Source organism: Conger conger, chromosome 17, assembly GCF_963514075.1.
Source record: "Conger conger chromosome 17, fConCon1.1, whole genome shotgun sequence".
Lineage (NCBI taxonomy): Eukaryota > Metazoa > Chordata > Actinopteri > Anguilliformes > Congridae > Conger > Conger conger.
Window position 1 is genome coordinate 35,631,651 of NC_083776.1, and position 10,072 is coordinate 35,641,722.

Genomic DNA, 10,072 nt, shown 5'->3' on the forward strand with positions numbered 1-10,072 from the left:
CTCACTGGGTTCTCCTGAAGGAGGACGTGGCGGAAGTGTTCAGGGCTGCGTACAGGGAGGGGCGGTTAGGCGCCTCACTGAGACAGAGCTCAGTAGCTCTTGTCCCAAAGAAGGGGGACCTGAAGGACCTCCGCAACTTGCGGCCGATCAACCTCCTCTCAGTTGATTATAAGATCATGGCGAAGGCGCTGATGGGGAGGTTCCAAGGCCTGATAACATCGGTGATCGGACCGGATCAGACCTGCAGCGTGCAGGGGAGGTCCATAAATGACAACCTGCTCCTCGCAAGGGATCTAATCATCCACTCCGGGGAGCGGAGGTCGCCCTTGTGCCTTCTCAGCCTCGATGAAGAGAAGGCATTTGACCAGGTGAGTCATGTGTGCTTGGAGAGAGTGCTAGAGAAAATGAACATTCCTGGCCCCCTCCTGCGCTGGACAAAAATCTGTCTGACAGACATAACGGGCAGAGTGGTTGTCAATCGACAGCCCTCTGCCCCGTTCGATGTCAGGTCTGGCGTCAGGCAGGGGTGCCCTCTAGCATCTCTCCTGTACATCATCTACCTGGAACCGTTCCTCCAGGCCATCAGGGCCAATCCAGGGGTGGTGGGCTATCCACTCCCTGGAGCTGGGGGGGAACGGCTGAAGGTGATGGCGTACATGGACGATATTGCCATCGTCGCCACAGATAGTCGTTCTATCGCTTGTGCCAACAAGGTGTTGGACGACTTCTGTGTGGCCACTGGCGCCCTGGTCAACAGAGACAAGAGTGAACTGTTTCTGTCTCCAAATTGGAGTGAGGAGCTGACCGTTTCCTTCCCTGTGCGTAGGAATACCATCTAGCTCCTGGGGGTGACCTTCCAGGCTGACGGAGGAGGGAGAACCAGCTGGGAGGGAGCCCTCCGCCACGTCCAAAACAAAATCAGGAGCTGGAGTGCACGGCCCTTGACCATGGTGGGTAAGATCCTTGTCCTAAAGGCAATTGTCCTACCCATTCTGCTCTATGTGGGGAGGGTGTTTCCCCCAGACAAAGCCACCTGGAAGCTAATTACCCAGATGGCTTTCCGCTTTGTCTGGGGGAGCACTATGGAAAAGCTAAAACGCGTCACCCTCCTCAAGGAGGAGCAGAATGGGGGGCGGGGGGTCCCAGACATTGTTAACATCATTATGGTGCAGGGTCTGGCCACCCTTGTCCAGAATGCAGGGAAGGTGGGTAAGGCCTCTGGTACCTTTGCCAGGTACTATGCCACCCCCTTCCTTAGAGCAATGGGCTTGGGTGTGCTGAACCTCACCATACCCTATAGCTGGGACCCCCCCTGTGTCTACCGAGCCCGGAAGGACTTTGCCTACAGGACGGATCTGCCCAGGGCTGGCCTAACCTCGTGGAGCTACAAAATGATTATGGCTCATTTAAGATCTGGCCAAATAGTAACGCTCCCAAGGGGGGGGCCAGACCTGGACCCGCAAGTCATCTGGGCAAATGTAACACACAAATGTCTTACAAACAAGCAAAAAGACATTGCCTGGATGACAGCCCATAGGTGTCTCCCCACAAGAGCTTTTATGTATCGCCGGCACTTAGCCCTGACCGAACGCTGCCCCACGGATGCACTGACTCATCCACCACCTTTTCTGGGAGTGCTCCGTGGCCAGGCGGGTCTGGGGCCTTGTTTGTTCCTCTGTCTCCCTGAGCAGGTTCCTGCTGAGGTCCTCCCTGATGGCTGAGGGCATCCTCTACGGTCCGCCGGGTGGATGCAAGACCACCGTGTTCCAGCATCAGTGGAGGATCATAAATACCGTGAAGCAGGTCCTGTGGGAGACGAGGAACATCTGTAAAACATCTGTAGACCTGGTCACTCTCCGGAGGAGGATCCAAAACCTCCTCCAGGACGGCATTCTGGTGGACATGCACAGCAGCAAGAACCTGGCTAGAGAGAAGTGGGGGGTGGACCACTGGAAAGAACTCATCATATAGTCCACCCCCCCAAGGGACACAGAAGGGACACAGAAGCCTCTCGGGACAACTAAACCTGAGCGAAATGGACCTTCTTCTTTACAATTTCTTTGTCTTTTAATTCACCTTAGTTTCTTTATTGTAGAAATGGATTTTGTTAAGTTTTGTCAGGTCTGTTTGGAATAATTTGTAACCACTCTCTTTAAGTTTGTTTTCGTTCTTTTTATGACCTTGTCTGATTAGTTTAAGTCTCTGTTAAAATGATTATTTTGTGTTAATCACTGTCTTAAAAAAAAGAAAAAAACAGAAAGAATTTTAAAATGTAAAGAAATTTAATAACCAATAAAACAACCTCTTTCTTGCTGTGTGGCAGTATCACAAACTTTTGGGGCTTCGGTGTCTTTAGATAATCATTTAAATCGTTGAAATTGGTTGTATGTATTTTATCTTTTCTTTGTTGTAGGTGTAGCTGTGGACGGACTTTTAATCAGCAGCAGCTGATTTACTTTATTCTGTTTTTTTGTAAATCGTTGTTCGTCTGTTTCGTGCACGGTGTTTGCTTTGAGGATGTCGGCTGCTCGTGTCGGCACTCCGAGGCACCACTGTGTGCCTTTTAATTTAAAACCGAAAGATGGAGTTTTGTACGAGTTGTCAAGATTGGATTTTTTGCGTAAATTCCTGAAGGGAATTCTTTGTTTTTCGACGGCCGATATAAATTGCCTGCTAGTGCTTCCACATGGTAAATGGTATGACATAAGTTTTAAGACCCCAGATGGGTTACGCAAATTCTGGAATCGTTTTGAAAATGTGAAAGAAAAGTTTGACATTTTTTCCATTGAACGGTTATCAGACGAATCCTTAAAAGTAATTATTGTAAGGATGTACAATGAAATGGTGAACTGTTCGGACATTGAGACCTGGTTGAGCAGGAATTGTTTGGTGAGGGATTCACCAATTAAAATTAAAGATGAGGATGGGATTTGGACAGGGAGCTGGCGAGTGCCGGTGAAATTTCAAATCGATGCGTCGGGATTTGGAGGGTGGAGGCACCCCCCGTCAATGATTGTTCTTGGGGAGAATCGCAGCCTAATTCATTACATGGGCCAACCAAAGTTGTGTCGCAGATGTGGAGCTTTTGGGCACCTGGTGGAAGCATGTGAAGCAATTGTTTGCCAAAAATGTAGGGAGGTGGGACATGAGGCAACCGAGTGTCCAACAGGCCGGAAATGCAATTTGTGCGGGCTGGCTTCCCACATGTTTAGGGACTGCCCAGACTCCTTTGCCAATAGGGCCAAGAGAGGGCGGCCTTCATCCAGAGCACAATAGCAGGAGGAAGGGGGGGAGGCAAAGAAGGCTGGAGGGGAAACAGGTAAGGAGGGAGAGGCAGAGAAAAAGAGATGGAGAGAGTGAGGGAAGGTGGGGGAAGGAGAGGTGCAGGGGGAAAAGGAGGATTTAGGGGCTGGGGGCCAGCAGCCTAGTGAGGAGCATGAAGGTGGAGGTGGGGAGGTGGAGGGGGAGGGGAACTCGCAGGTAGGTGTAAAACCGTGACAAGCCACCGAAAAGAGTCCTGTAGGGGTGGGGAAGAGAAGGGAGGGGGTGGAGGCTGACTCAGACTCAGAGGCAGAGTCCATGGTCACAGTGGACTCAGATCTGGAAGAGGAGCAGGAGAAGGACAGGGGAGAGGAAGGAGGAGCAGTTAAGCGGCCGGCTGAAGTAAATAAGGAGGTAGGAGGAGGGAAGAAGCAGAGGCCAGGAGTGAGGGAGAAGTGGAATCTAATGGGCCAACTCTCTGACAGTGAGGGGTCGGGGAAGTCTCGGTATATGGGGACTCTTCTCCAAATCAGACCCCCTATGTAAGTGAGTCACCCCTTTTGACTGAAGGGTCACTTTTTGGTGACCCAGTGGGTGGGGAGAAGATGGAGATATGATGTGTTGTGGAATGGAAGTTGTATGTGTGTGGTTATTGTCTCTCCTGGTTAGCCTTAAAATGGCTTCTCAGCAGGTGCCCCTCTCTGTTGCGACAGTAAATGTGCGCAGCATGAGAGCAATAAACAGTCTGTCCTGGCTTTTCTGGAAGGAATGCAGGCAGACATTATCTGCCTACAAGAATGCTGGTTGCCTTTCAGGACCACATATGGGCCCTGGATGAAGAGGTGGCCACATGGGCCATCTCTGTGGAGCGGCTCAGAGGAAAATAAATGTGACGGTGTGGCGGTGCTAATAAAGAACCAAAAAATTGAGATTGTGGAAAACACAGTTGTGAGGAGTGGGAGAATTTTAATGGTGGTACTAAAAATGTGTGGAGTGTCTTTTAATTTAATTAATATTTATTGTTCGCCGCAAAAGCAGAGCAGGTGGGAGGAACTGCAGGACCTCCCTCAGTATTTAATGGGCCGAGCTCCAGTTTTAATGGCGGGAGATTTTAATTGTGTTTTAAACAGGAGTGGCCGGAGGGGGGCAGCAGAGAAATATGAGGTGGACAGAACCTCCTTTTATTTGCAAAATTGAATGAAAGATTTTAAACTTTTAGATATGTACCCTAGGTTGCACCCAGGCCCAGAGGGGTTTACATGGCACAGTGATGACGGGTCCCGTCCCGGGCGTCAAGGATTGATATGGCTTTTAAAAAGCAGTATCAGGACTGGCAGACACTCCAGGGTTTTTATGATACACAGGCAGAGTGGTGGGAGGAGGCCAAAAATAAATTTAAAGTGTTTTTTGTGCGGGCAGGTAAGGCGAGGAGGGAGAGGGACAGGAAGGTGTGGGCAGGGCTCCAGAGATGCCTGAACTGCTACTCCTCCCTACTGAGAGGGGGTTTTGATTTCCGGGAGGAGGTGGGGGAGGTGAAACGGGAGATGGCAGCGCTGTCAAAGAAAAGGGGCAGAGAAATCATGTTTAGGTGCAGGGAGAAGGAGATTGATGAGGGGGAGACTCTCGATATTAAAAAAAAAAAATTATGGCAAAAGGTGTAGCCATGAAAGGCCTGAGGAGGGAGGACGGGGTCATAGTATCTGACCAGAAGGGGATGATAGGAGTGGTGGAGACCTTTTATCAGGAATTATTCGGGGAAAAAAGGATTTTAGAGGAAGGGAAAAATGAATTAAGTTTTCTGGAAAAAGTGGTGGGTGATGGAACAGATTTGGAGGCAGATTTTAAAATGGCTGATCTAAACAGCAGTTTGGGGTCTTTTAAAAGTGGGAGGGCTCCAGGGATGGACGGACTACCAGTGGAGTTATATCGGGTTTTTTGGGGAGGTAGTGGGCCCTGATTTGCTTTGTGTTTTTAAAGAATTTGATCAGTTGGATAGGTTACCACACAGTTTTAAAAATGGGTTGGTGACTCTCCTTTTTAAGAAAGGGGAAAGAACAGATTTAAAAAATTGGCGCCCGATTACTTTGTTGAATTTGGATTTTAAATTGTTTTCAAAAATTAACAACATAAATGAGTTGTGTTTTCGGGGGCCTGATACACCCAGATCAGGCCTGTGCAGTGCCGGGGAGGAGGATCACAGACGCCCTGGTATTAGTGAGAGACGCCATCTGTCTAGCGAGAGACAGACAGAGTAGGCTTATGATCGGGTCTCGCACCAGTACATGTTTGCGGTGCTTCAAAAAATGGGGTTTCCGGCCAGGTTCATAGCACGGGTGGGGCTGCTGTACACTGGGGCGAAGAGCACTTTCCTGGTTAACGGGTTTCAGAGTAGTGCAGTGTCAGTAAACTGCGGTGTCCGCCAAGGGTGCCCATTATCCCCTCTCCTGTTTGTCTGCTGTATGGAACCGCTGGCACAGGTCCTGAGAAGGGACACCTGGATTTCTGGGCTAAAAATCCCAGGGGGTGGGGGGAGGGAGGCCAGGTGTATCCTGTACATGGATGATGTCACCATTTTAACTGTGGATGGGGTGTCGGTAACCAGAATTTTAAAGAAAACAGAACTGTATGGGAGAGCATCAGGAGCAAAATTAAATACAGACAAGACTGTTGTGAAACTCTATGGCCAGTGGGGGGAGGCAGAGAGGCGTGAACGCCCCTTAAAAGAGAGTGGGGGGGGTTATAAAAGTTTTAGGGGTTGAGTTTGATTCAGAGGGACTGGGAGGGAGCAATTGGGAAAACATTTTAAAGAAAGTGGAAAATAAGGTCCAGTTTTGGCAGTTGAGGCAACTGACCATGGAGGGAAAAATTTTAATTATTAAGTCTGTGTTGTTGCCGTTGTTGTTGTTTGTGGGTGTTGTTTTTGTACCGTCACGTTCTGTTCTGTCTCGGCTGGACCGTGTTGTGTTTGGTTTTTTTATGGGGAGGGGGATGGGAACGGATCCGGAGGGAGTGGGTGAAAAGAGCTGGAGGGCGAGGGGGGAGGGGGGTTCCCCATTTTTATAGATTTTTAATGTGTCGGTTTGTCACGGCCTGTAGCGTAGTGGTTAAGGCAAATGACTGGGACACACAAGGTCAGTGGTTCTAATCCCGGTGTAGCCACAATAAGATCCGCACAGCTGTTGGGCCCTTGAGCAAGGCCCTTAACCCTGCATAGCTCCAGGGGAGGATTGTCTCCTGCGTAGTCTAATCAACTGTACGTCGCTCTGGATAAGAGTGTCTGCCAAATGCCAATAATGTAATGTAATGTCACGTTACATGTGTCTATGTGTGTCTTTGTCTACTAAAGCGGGTTTCTTTGTTCGGTTTTTTATGGGGAGTTATTTTAGGCGACTGGGAATTGTGAAAGTGCTGCTGACAGTACCGGTCGCCTTTGTTACGCCCGGATTTTATCAGCCAGTACCGGCATTTTTAAAAAGATTTGGGTTGGAGAAGGAGGGAGTGGAGGTTTTAACTTCTCACCATCTTTTGTTCTCTTTTGTGCAGGCCAGGGATCCGATGTGTCCGGTGCGCGGGCTGGCACAAGGCCAAGCCGAGAGGATTTGGAGCGCGGTGACCCATCCGGACCTGTTTAACCGACACAAAGACATGGCCTGGCTAATCGCCCATGGCGTCCTGTCGGTCTGTGCCGTGATGCACACACGCCGAATGGCGAGGACTGCGGTCTGCCCCCGAGAAGCTTGCCTGGAGCTGGAGACTGTACGTCACGCCCTGTGGGACTGCGAGTATGCCCAGAGGTTCTGGAGGCTGGCCCTACCGCTGCTCCGGCTGTTCCTGACCGGAGGAACATTAGACGGGCAGCTGGTACTGTTTGGTGGGAGCAGGAGAGTGCTGGGAGGCCCTAAAGGGAGGACAGCATGGCTGTCTTTAAACGCCTGCAGATGGGGTCTCTGGACGTGCAGGTCTTTCCTCGTGCTGGAGGACTGGGCCTTGTCACCACTGGAGGCGTGGCTGATTGCTAAGGCCTCCATAAAGGACTATATGAGGCGGGACTGGAGGAGGCACGGGCGAGAGAAGGCACGGAGCATGTGGGGGGCAGACGCTTGGGACGCCTTGGGCCTGGACTGAGACAGATCACAGGAGCCAGGTACTTTGTGTTGGTGAATGGTGGGATGTGTGGTGTGAGTTTGTTAAGACACATTCTGTCCCGTACAAAAGTGGTTGGTTTTAAGAAAAAGAATTGTGTATAATGGGTTTTTTTCTGTTGTGGTCCGGGGTTTTGTAAGGCTTTGTCTTTTAAAACTTCTTACATTTTATTGTTTTAGTTTTGTATGTGCGTTATATGTTCTATGTATCCATGGATGTTGGTATATTGTGTGTGTTTTGTCATAAATTGTGTGTATTTATGTATTTAATTGCTTGTATATATATTTAAGAGAAAAACCTTGACCATGAAATATGAAAATGTGATTTGAACTGTATATCTGTGAAGATATTGTTGAGGACCCGGCCCTAGGCCCGCCTGATGAGAGATTGACAGAAGATGGGTTAGGCAGGAATGCATTGTTAACCAATCGCATACGCCAATGGGGTAGGAGTAAAAGCTCCCGTAAGAGGAGAAGTATATGGTACAAGAAATGTACAACCGTATATGGACACTGAGGAGTCTGAAGTCAGAGGACTTAGATTTAGGGTTTTAGAGAGCAAGGCTAAAGGTCTGACTGAGGCCATGCGTAGAATGTGTTCTAGCATGACCGTGGAAGATACTCAACATGCTGAACGGGTAATTGGTGACCCAGGGAGTCTGGCGTTCAAAGAAACGGTTGATGTGATAACATACTTAGTTGACACGTGTGGGCTTGCTCCTACAGGGGAGGAGCACAATGCCTGGTTAAAGCAACAGGATGAGGAAAACAATGAAGATAATTGGGAGATCAAAGAGTATGAGGAGATGGAAAAATGTAGGAGAGATAAGGAAAACGGAAGGGATGTCAATACCGAAAGAAGATTAAGAGGCTTTAAGGGCCTTCCTGATTATAGCACAAATAATTTATCGGATAGATTCAAAGGAATAACAGTGGAGGAGTTAAATTATGAATTACACTCCGCTATTAGCTGGATTTCCTTTGTCCCTTAAGGCGCCACAAAAAAGGGCACCTGAAGAGTGTATTGAGATGGTGGCAGGCACTAACTTCTGGCTTGCATGAGGTCAAGGTGTGGAGGAAGTCAAGGAGAGACTATGAAATTGAAACAGACACCAATGATGAATAGGTTCCTTAAAAAAATACAAAAAAGCTAGTGTTTTTCCACTCGTATATTGAGATGGTGGAAACTCCCAACCGGAGGGGCACATGAGAAAGTATTGGGGAAATTTATTTTGAGGTATGAGAAAATGACAGTGAGACAAACCGAAGTGATGAATATGGTCATTAAAAAAGTTGCATAAGAGATAAATGTCTTCCCACTTGGTATACTGGGGACATTTCTTATCAAAAAAGGTACACTTTTATACGAGTTAAGAATATATGATAGAACCTATGCACTTGTAAGTCGCTTTGGATTAAAAGCGTCTGCCAAATGACTAAAAGGTAAAATGTAAATGTAAATATATAAGGAATAAGCTTTTAGAACTTAGGCTAGCATCTTAGAATTTTGCTTCACAAGATATCAACGGGCTGTTGAAGAAAGAGCAACGCAGAACAACTATAATCAAGCTTGAGTGGTAATTATAATCTATATTACTTGTAGAAGTAGGAAAAGTAGCACATAGAAGTTCAACTTTATAAGTTTCCTTTTATTTTTATGTCTTTTATTTTTCATTAAGATACTATATAAGGTAGAAAAATGTAGAGAAGTTTAGAGTTTAGATAAACATAATATTCTAGGAATAGTTTCTTTTAAACGTCCAGAAGGGGGAGCTATAGGATAAGGCTAAGGCCAAAGAGGATGGGTATTTGAGGGGTGTACCTTGAATTTCAACATCTTGGTGGAAAGGTAAATTAGAAAGCGCTAAAGGGGTATATGTAACTTGCATGTGATTAGCAAACTGAAAGATGATGTATAACTTGTCAGCTGTATAACTCTATTCTTTTGATTGATTATAATAAAGTATATCTTACTATAATCATATGTGATAAAGGTTCTTTTAGAGGAATACAGTGAATACAGGAAATCGTATACCAGATTTGCATCACACCCTTCACTTCGAGACTGGGCTGGAAGTTCAGTAGAACTTACCAGGGCTCCAGGACGTTCGGAGTAATTAAAGAAAAAGAGATTTCGTCCCCGAGACACCTCCTGGTGAGGTACTGCGTGTGGGAATGTGAGGTCTGAGCTTGGCAAGGAGTCCATGGCTCACGACAATATAATAAAATCTTTTAAAAGGAAAAGGTTCACCCAGGGCGAGGCTCGGCCATTGCACTCTGGCTGTGTTGACCCCTGCAAATTCCTCAAATGTGGGAATCTCGACTGCATAATTTCTGCTAGTGGGGGACTGCGTTTGCGCTCTCCCCTGATCAAGCGGTCAAACGATAGACTCGATTAATGCACAAATACCCCCTTGTGCTGCCTTTCCTTTGCTTACGGCCATACCACTCTGAATACGCCCGATCTCGTCTGATCTCGGAAGCTAAGCAGGGACAGGCGCTGCGGTTTCACAACGTTCAACACGTTGCGCACAGTGCTATATAATTTAGTCTATTACCCGTTTATGCTTCTCATGTCTTACCCAGACACTTGGGCAGCGCATTGCAAAGGAACAAGGCTAGCATCCAAATTCATTACGTACGCTGCTATTTTAGACACAACACAGGCT

The 10,072-nt window shown here is 47.5% G+C and overlaps 1 pseudogene; it reads left to right on the forward strand.

The window, feature by feature from the left end:
• Window positions 1-9,631: 9,631 nt before the first annotated feature.
• On the forward strand, window positions 9,632-9,772 carry LOC133117244 (U1 spliceosomal RNA; annotated as a pseudogene).
• The last annotated feature ends 300 nt before the right edge of the window (window positions 9,773-10,072 follow it).